The 10,020-nt window shown below is 37.3% G+C and overlaps 1 long non-coding RNA gene across 1 annotated transcript in view; it reads right to left on the reverse strand.

The window, feature by feature from the left end:
• LOC116695497 (uncharacterized) overlaps window positions 1-3,172 on the reverse strand; it is a 94,989-nt gene extending 91,817 nt beyond the window's left edge. Inside the window, exon 1 of the long non-coding RNA XR_004333472.1 lies at window positions 3,120-3,172. This is a non-coding gene — a long non-coding RNA (uncharacterized LOC116695497). The remainder of the gene's footprint in view (window positions 1-3,119) is intronic.
• Window positions 3,173-10,020: the final 6,848 nt, after the last annotated feature.

Raw genomic sequence — 10,020 nt, forward strand, 5'->3', positions numbered from 1 at the left:
AATAGATAAAAATGTGCGATTAATTACGAGTTAACAATGACATTAATGCGATTAATCGCGATTAAATATTTCAATCGTTGGACAGCACTAATATATTTATTTGATTAGGACAATGCACATTTATCACCATTTCTGTAAACGCGCCAGTGTCAGCCAGTTGGCTAATTTTCAACTGCAGTCCTAGTTACCTAGCACGCATGTTCACGTTAAAAAGTGTGTGCGTGCACGAGCAGCACGGTCACGCGTAAAGTGTCCCGGTTTTTGCTCTGGGAAATCTGGCTACCCGAATAATACGTCCACTTCAAAAGAATCCCCCAGGCTAAAGCTGTCAACTCAGGGGAGAAATCTGTGCCTGTGTTCAGTTTGCTTGGACGTTTCTCGTGTGTGTTTTTAATATTTCAGAGCCGGGACTGTGCTCAGCTCGGACCCCCACCCCCGGGCGAAGTGGTTCAGGTGCGATGGACAGACGGCCTGGTGTACGGGGCCAAATTTGTGGCAGCGCATGCCATCCACATGTACCTGGTAAGATTTCCTTTTTGTGTGTGTGTGTGTGTGTGTGTGTTTTGTGTCACATTGCAAAGTTTGACTTGCTGTAATTAAAAGCACAACAAGCTAACAATTTGAACCTAAATATTACAATTGCCAGCACCGAAAACATGGTTTTTGCAAAAGGTCGGGGCTAGTAATATAAGAATTTTCTCCCTGCTTCTTCTGATTGTGGAATATGTTTTGTTGTAACATGTTGTATTATTTGCTTAAACTTTTGTGAGGAAGTATACTAAGGTAACTGAAATAAATAGTTTATAAATGATTGAATAAGAGAAGCGTCTACGTTTAATGAATCACTTGCAGGAACGATTTCTTTTTATGAGAATATTTGCTTTTGGAATTGGCCATTCCCAAAAATAATTCTTTCTGTTTCTTGTGGGTAGATTTTAATATTAGATATATAAATGTAGCCTTTGACTCTGTAAACTACAATATATAGTGGCCTTGCCGTTCAAGCAGCCATTTATACAGTTTTGGATTCCATTGATACAATCAAATTGATAAAACAGGAAGTCCAGTTTGAGTTCCAAAGTCGGAAAGTCTAGCAGATGCCAAAACACTGCACAGCAATTCTTAATATTACGATATTGCTCTGGCATGTTCAGATAGCACCAGTTTTTTGAATTTCCATTTGGACGAGCCCGAGGCAAAGGTTAGAAATCCAGTGTTCATGCTACATAGTAACAGCACTTATTTTATGTATTTGATTGGCCAACGAATGCTGCTGTTTGTTGTAGGTTCAACCTAAAGCATGTATGTTACATTAGGGCTGCACAATTTTATTACAATTGTCTATGTGGACTATTGTTGTTTAAAGCAAAATATGTGTCAAATCATTTTGAATTGGGTATTAAAAGGTCTATCTCTGTAGGAATCCTTTCCATAATGTCATCAGACACTTAGAATTATAATCTGAGCATGTCAGCGGCAAAATTAGCCCTTTTTTGGTGGACGTTTACTACATATATTGTACGAAAGTTGTATAATAAACTGGGCCTACAGTAACAATTAGGATAGCCTACAGCCTTTTATACATACATTTTTAGATTACTATGCTATTAAAATAGCCTGATAATCGCTGACATGATTTCATTTTTTATTTTTTATTTAATAGTTTTATTTGTCAACATACAATATTACATACATTGTTATCACAGTCAAGGCCATGACAATATGTGTAGATGTGTTGCATAAAAGGTTACTAGCTAATAGGCTAATTTGCAACCCCAGTCCCCAGTCAGGCCTTTCTAAAAAAAAATATAAATACATATATATATATATATTTTACAAAAACTACACAGTGTGAGTAACTTCTTGCAGCAGATACATTGTATACTTATATATTACATCAACAGTTTATGTAAAAAAGAAAAAAAGAACTTAATAAAGTTAATTATGTTTTTTTTGTGTTAAACGTACATGTGGTAATCTGAAAGTTATGTTAAACATGTTTCTTTCCACAATTGTTTCCAAGTTATGTGACGTTAGTTATTTTTTTCATTGTGACAATGAAGCACTTTGTCAGCTTTTGGGATTTATGAGATGAAAGTCAATATAAATTGTTGTAATTGATTATAAGACAGGTACAGGTTAGTTAGAAACAGCTCAATCTGCTCAATTTTAGGTTTGTGCGAAATATCAATATCAGATCATATTATGAGGCTAGATAGTGTCATCAATTTTGAATATTGTAGTATTGTGATATGACACAAGTGTTATATCACATCTTTTCCTGGTTTTAAAGGCTGCATCACAGTAAAGCAATGTCATTTTCTGAATTTACTAGACTGTTCTAGCTGTTTTATTATTTGCCTTTACCAACTTAGTCATTGTATCCACGTTATTTGTGATTTTTTTTTTATCCAAACTCTCATTGTGTTATTGTTTTGTGAAAGCACCAATAGTCAACACTACAGCATCGCCACAATATCGACATTGATGTACTCTGTCAAAAATAATGTAATGATTTTTTTTTTTCCCCAAATGCTCTAATCTATATTTTGTGTCCTGACTTTTTTGTTTGCTACATCTCTGGAATGTAGGTGGAGTTCGAGGATGGGTCACAGCTAACAGCCAAGAGAGATGACGTCTACTCTCTGGACGAGGAACTCCCCAAGAGAGTCAAATCCAGACTGGTAAATGCAACCCGAACCACTCACATGGGCGCTTTAATCCACCGTATACGTTCTACCTTTATACGTGTCCAATCCTGCGTTCATTTAACAAAGACTGAGTTGGAGTTAGAAATAGGGTTGGGCATCAAGAACTGGTTCTTACTTGGAACCGTGTCAAAAATTCCAATTCCAATTGTTTCTCTATTGGCATTGTAGGGAATAGTTTAGAAAGAAATTGATTTTGAATCTGATCATCAGTTCCGAATGAAACGTGTGAGTTTTGGTTTCCGAGGCGACCGCCATACTTCCAGGCGCTTGTTCTGTTGCAGCCATGGAACACAGTAAGCGGCGCTCTAAAGTGTGTCTTTATTATTTCCACGTTGAAAAAGCCGGGTAAAACTGTAATCCACCAATAAAACAAAATCAAATGGTTCCTCTTATCTGTGAAATTAGCACGGCTGCATCCGAAACTCCACACTAACATGCTATTTAGTAGCTAAAACAGTATGTGAATCCTAAAGGAAAACACTACTATGCAATACAGGACATTATGCCGGAATAAATATCCCACAATGCAATGCGGTAGCAATGACAACCTCCAAAAAAGACAGACAGCAACCAAAGAGCTCCTTAACGTCAATAACCTCTAATTCACATTTCTACGACTGTTGGTCTAGTTATTCACCTCTATCAGTAATTTAAGCAGAGGTCGGCAGGGGTTACCACGGTTACGCGTCTCCAACGGCAAGCAGGAAGTGAGGTTGAAAATTACAGCTTAGCGCGTCCTAAAGAGATCCACTCTGTTTTATACACAAAAGTATGTTGAGCGATAGTACACACGTTGAGTATGTAGTGCAGAGAGATTTTGAACGCGGCTTCGGGTCAGCGTTTCCAAATTTAACAGGCGTAAGTTTTGGTTTCCGTAGCGACCCTTATACTTCCAAGCGCTTGTTGTGTTGCAGCCGTGGAGCTCAGTAAGAGGCGCTCTTGTAGCTTTATTTTACATTGGAAAAAGCCAAGTTGAACTGTAAGTCTCCAATAAAATCTGTGAAATAAACATAGCAGCCGTTTGACTCCACCCCTTAAAGAACCAGATTCAAAAAAAGAAGGATCCAAATCCAAATGATGCCCAACCCTAACTAAATAAGAGGTAAAAAAGCGATTGAAAAGCCGTGTCCGTGTTGTCATGCAGTGTGGTGTTTGTCTCCGCAGTCCAAAGCGTCCGACATGAGATTCGACGGCATCTTTGAAGAGAAGGAGATCATCCAGGAGTCCAAGAGACAGAGAGTGATCAACTCGCGTTACAGGGGGGACTACATAGAGCCTGTGATTTACAGAGCCATCATGGAGTAACCCCACTCACACACATATGCGCACCCCCCACACAGCACCAGCACTGACAGACTGACCCGTGCTCACTGTACCTAGACCTAGCAGCTGACGAACTGTAGCTCCGGACCTCTTCTGGACTCGCTTTGGACTGTTCTCGATTTTTTTTTTTTTTTTTTTTTTAACTCCTCATTCATCCGTCTTCATTCAATGACTTGCTTTGGTTTGAGTGCAAAACAGGAAACAGGATTTTTTTTTGTTGTTTTTTTGTTTAAGAGGATTCCACATAGTGCAGTGGGCTGATGCCCAGCCCTGGCAGGACATAAAAGTAGGAAGTAAGACAAAAATGGTTTTTGTACTAAAGTAAAAAAAAAAAAAAAAAAAACTGTGAAAAAAAGACAATGCTAAGTTTCAACTTTAATTACAGTAATGTTTTAAACATTTTAATAAATATGCTTAAGGAAACTTAAACACGGGTGTTTAAGTTTTCAAGGATAATAAATCGGCATCATTAAATTTATTTTTTGCTGCCGTTAGTGGCGACGATACGGAGCCCAACAGGTCTCAAAGGTAAACGTTGAGGTTGATTTCATTTTACATATTTAAAGTACTAAACTGTGCCCTAAAATGGCTGAATAAATAATTTCAAATTAAAAGCCTTGCCATTATTTGTTCAGTTTCAGTCCTTACCCACACTTCCTAATTTAATAATTCATTTGTGTGCCCAAGTTATTTATTTTAGGGTATGATTACCTTAAGTGTATTCTGTCATTTCTCAAAATTATTTTGGGTTTATTTTTATTAGGATTGTTTTTCATTAATTGATCTGCCACCTGTTTTATTTTGTTTATTCAGGGTCAGAAAGGAGTGAAAAATGCTCAGCAGAATTTTCCAGAGCTGAAATGATAAATATTCATGTTTGTGCATTATTATTCACTTTTAATCCTGTTTTGGATGCATGTTAACAGAGAAAAGCATATTTGGCAATTTTCTTTGAACATGGACTAAAATGATTCATGTCAACTAAAGATATTACCGCTGGTACCTGCCGGGCTCCATACTCTATCAAGTTTAACATGCTTGAACTCGTTATGCTAATTTCATTGAAATTGATTTTATTTCAAAATGTGCATCATGGGAACATAACACAAATTAAAAGAGTACATTTTTTTAAAACTAGATATTGAAATAGGGCCGCTCTCAGAGACAGGGCCAGAATATTACAGAATAAAACAAGACCCTAACTCAAACCAACACAAGTCATAACTTAAAAATGAAAAAAAAAATCCTGTATCCAATACAATAAGGTAGCAAGTGTATCAGGTAGCAAAGCTCGACACTTGGCCCGTCAATTAGCTTTATTAATTAATACGTATTGGCTTGACGAACCTCTAAGTTAAAGTCTCACATCGTTGAAATAAGTATATTTTAACCCTCGTGTTTTTCCATTCGACCATGCACTTGCTGGGTCCAAACTGAACACTTTCTGCCCTGTTCTGTCTCTTTTTTCGACACTTTTGACGCTCTTTTCACAATATTTTTGGCTTATTTTTTGACACTTTTTTGTTGTTCTCATGTGTTAACACCAACGTATCACTAGTTTTACACCTATTTTTGTAATTCAAGGTCAATAAAAGTCATTTATAGGAAATTATACAGAATTTATGAGTTAAAAAAGCATAAATAATGAAATTTATACCATTATTAAAGGAAGGATCATCACAGAAGGGTTTATTTCAAAATTCAGTCAGGATACTTTTTTTTTTTTCCCCAAATGCGATGGATTCGATCTTTTGTTGTACTTGCGAAGCGCGTTGTATGGAACCATCCGTGTCATTTTTGGCTAATTACAATTGGCTAGTTAAAAAGAAACCCATATTTCTGATATAGACAATTAAAAAAACGGGTCAATTTTTACCCTAAGACAACACAAGGGTTAACATGGGTTGCAATATCCACAGTTAGGGATAAAAGTGCCAGGCCATTTTGTGAAAACGATGGAGTTACAGGTGGAAAAATACTGAAACTACTGAAAGTGTACCCACACCAAATCAATACGTTTTACAATACATTACTTTACATTTTTTTGCACATGTGCGTGAAAAAAAAGCCAGAGTTATTCAACGTAAAAACACAAACGGATGTACAATAACTTTTTGCCTCAAAATTGGCATTCAACATTCAGTTATTACAGATCTGACCAGATATTCACTGACAGCTTTTTAAACTTTTGACTATTGATATCCCTTTGAAAAAGCTAACTACTCGAGTAGTAGAATAAAAAAAATTAACGTTAACGTTGTTCAAAAACGGTTGTTTTTGTAATTTGGTAATGGTAATTTTTTTAAACGTTTCTGATGAGGCTTGGTGGAGCATGGCGTTGATTCATTTATTAGAAACAGAAGCAGGAATAGGTCCTTCTTAGGCTATGTTCACACTTTTTTTTTTTTGAAGCTGCCAGCATCTGTTTTAGAAAATAATCCTGTGGAGTAAATATGTTTTCAAAAAATTGGTGACAACTTTTCTGAAAAAAACTCCCTACGTCAAGCGCTTTTTCGACAGCCAACCAATGACAAGCGGAGTAGCCAGACCCGTCGTTTCGGTAAAAACAAGAAAAAATGGAATCGGAGCACATCGAGTTATACGCTTGCTCCACCGCTTTGTTTTATCTAACGTTAGCAGTGCTCTCTCTCTCTCTGTTCTTTCTCTAGCTCGCTTCACCGCTTTGTTTTATCTAATGTTAGCACTGCCCTTTCTCTCTCTGTTCTTTTTCTAGCTCACTCCACCACTTTGTTTTATCTAACATTAGCACCGCTTTCTCACTGTTAATTTTCTAGCTCGCTCCACCGCTTTGTTTTATCTAACGTTACCACTGCTCTCTCTCTCTGTTCTTTCTCTAGCTCGCTCCACCGCTTTGTTTTATCTAGCGTAGCACCACTCTCTCTCTCTCTCTCTCTCTCTGTTCTTTCTCTAGCTCGCTCCACCACTTTGTTTTAGCTAACGTTAGCACCACTCTCTCTCTCTAACTCGCTCCACCGCTTTGTTTTATCTAACATTACCACTGCTCTCTCACTGTTCATTTTCTAGCTCGCTCCACCGCTTTGTTTTATCTAACATTACCACTGCTCTCTCTCTCTGTTCTCTCTCTAACTCACTCCACCGCTTTGTTTTATCTAATGTTAGCACCGCTCTATTTCTCTCTCTCTCTCTAACTCACTCCACCGCTTTGTTTTATCTAACGTTAGCACCGCTCTATTTCTCTCTCTCTCTCTAGCTCGCTCCACCGCTTTGTTTTATCTAACATTAGCACCGATCCGTATAGTGCTCAAGGATACTGTAGCTGTTATAGCAACAAAAGACGCTTGCTGGAACCAAAACCCTTCCGGCTTCTGATTTCTTGGACTACAAAAGCCCTAGCCAACTTTTGCTTGTCAAAAAAGCGTGTACATAGCCTAACTGGCTTTTCTCCGGCCTTTCAACTGCAGTTTGAAACGCTGAGAAAAGCATGCAAGTGGCCTTTGAGTCAAGATTATTCTGTTTTACAGTACGTACATTTGTTTAAAAAAAACAAAGTGTGACCAAGATATTTATTGAGCAGACATTGCATTTCAGTGTGAAAATAAATCAAAGTTTGAAAGGCAGTTTTGGACACACGAGTGGAATGCTGCAACCTTTGACCCCAGCGTACCAGTCGACAAATGCACACAAAACTAATAATATACATATGACGTATTTCTTTGCGCAAGGCCATTTAATCCAGTGATTATGCCTCCTCCTGAACTATAACTATGAACTGCATTCCTTTTTATATGAATTTAGTAAAACTGAATATAGCTTGTTGTTACCAGCCTATTTATAAACAGGTGCTTTGGGAGAGTAACCACTGCAGACATGAGTCTGCAATAACACCGCGGAGGGTTGAGTTTCATGACGTATGTTCTATTTTTTCTACAGTATATAGATGCATTTTCGAGAAACCCCTTCAGATTTTTATAATCCCGCTTTGTCTACCCACTTTGTTTCCTCACTCTTCTACTGAAAGCCGTGCATTGCACTTTTATTTAAGTCCGTTTTTTTTGCAAGGACATTTGAAAAGTTGTGTGCTGCCATTGCTGATTTGTTTGAAAAATCTGTTTTAAAATGTTAATTGTACATTTATAAAAAAAAAAAGAAGAATTACAAAAAAAAAATGTCTTTTGTGCGCCCCTCCCTCTTGATCAAGCCTGTTCTTGTTGTTGTGAGAGTACAGACAGAAGACCGCTAGTTTTCTAGTTTAGATATTCAAAGGACCTGCTTTCATCAGTCCAGTGGAGAATACATTTATTTTATTCATGAAGTATCAACAGAGTTATACCCAGGGGGGGGGCACATCTTATCTATATTATTGCGTTTTGTAAAACATGTTCTATGTGTATTTTCACAGACGCCTGTGAAGTGTAAATGGCATGTAGTCTATTTTAAGATGTTACCAGGAGATGAGCTGTGTTCTCGTTGTATAACTGAACTTCAATTTGTAAAAAAAAAAAAAAAAAAAAAGTCATTGGGGTTTTTTTTTCAGTAAAGAAATTTGCTTCAGCGCTATTTGTCTGTCTTCATTTTACATTAACTCGCATGTTATTTATACTTCTTGTTATTATAATTTTTTAGTCATGGTTCATTTTTGGGCTCTTTAGACTGTTATTATATAGGACAGCTGATGAAGTGAAACTGGAGAGAGAGGGAGAACGACACACAGCAAAGGGCCGAAGGTCGGAGTCGAACCTGCGGCCACTGGGACAGGGACTTACCCTTTGCACACGGGGGTGCACGCTCTACCAGCTGAGCAATCCAGGCTCTCCGACTTCTTAATAAGATAAGATGGACTCTTCATGACACCTGTTTTTCTGACCCATAATGAAGAATTTCAAGCTGTAGTTAACTTACAAGCCTGATGCTGTCAGTCACTAAGCCGTTAATAAGAACAGGTTTTGTGTTGCCAAGCTAGCAATTAATAAATGCTTATGTGCTCTATTAAGCCAATGGTAACCCATCATCAAGTTTGAAGGTCCACGGTTGTAAATCCAGGTGGATTTGATTGCAGTGACCCATGATCCTTATAACGCTATTCCGGTTGGGCAATAAAGATGACAAATTAATGATAGCACTGTTTCCCTTTAACCCTCCTGTTGTCCTCGGGTCAAATTTGACCCGTTTTTAAAAGGTTTCTCTATCATAAATTTGGGTTTCTTTCACACAAATTGTCAAAAGTAATAACGTGGAGATTCCTTGCAATGCTCTGTACAAATAAAACAAATGATCAGTTCACTACTTTTAATGAATTTAGGTGTTTTATTTAATAGCATTTGATTTTTTTTTTTTATATATATATATACATATATGAATATATAAAAGAACATTGAAAATAGCTTGAAAAATATGGGGAAAATGCAGAGAGTGACATATATAACATGGAAAAAAGTGACAAAAATGTCAAAATGCAACCAAATAGAAAAATAAAAAATGATATTTTCACCCAGAAAAAACAAAAAGTTGCACGGTCGACGTGAAGACAACACAAGGGTTAAAATTGATGCATGTAGTAACAGACTCAGGCATGTGTAGTATATACAGTAGATACAAATTATAATATTTATTTTCAAACCACTCCAGATCACCGACTCTCAGGAGGAAAGGGTAGAGAGTCAAAAGAAATATCTTCTTATTTCTGACGATCTGACTTGCTGATTCACTGGTGAGAAAGGCACACAAGTTTCTTTTTTTTCCCTCTTCAGTCGCCTAAAAAAACTTACCTCAGCAAATACTTACAGAGCCACTATTGACAGTATTATTACTGGGAAAATAACAGCTTGGGGTGGAAACAGCACTCAGCGAGACCGTCAAGCCAAGAAAGTAGTGAGATCAGCTGAACATACCACTAGGAGTCCACTACCCAACCTAGAGGAAATACACATCAGGAGAGGATATGTAGTTGCGCAATGTCTATATGGATACCCCTCGCGTCCTCCCTTGATATTTTCATTCACTGTCT

The sequence above is a fragment of the Etheostoma spectabile genome, chromosome 9 (genome assembly GCF_008692095.1).
Source record: "Etheostoma spectabile isolate EspeVRDwgs_2016 chromosome 9, UIUC_Espe_1.0, whole genome shotgun sequence".
NCBI classification, from domain to species: Eukaryota; Metazoa; Chordata; class Actinopteri; order Perciformes; family Percidae; genus Etheostoma; species Etheostoma spectabile.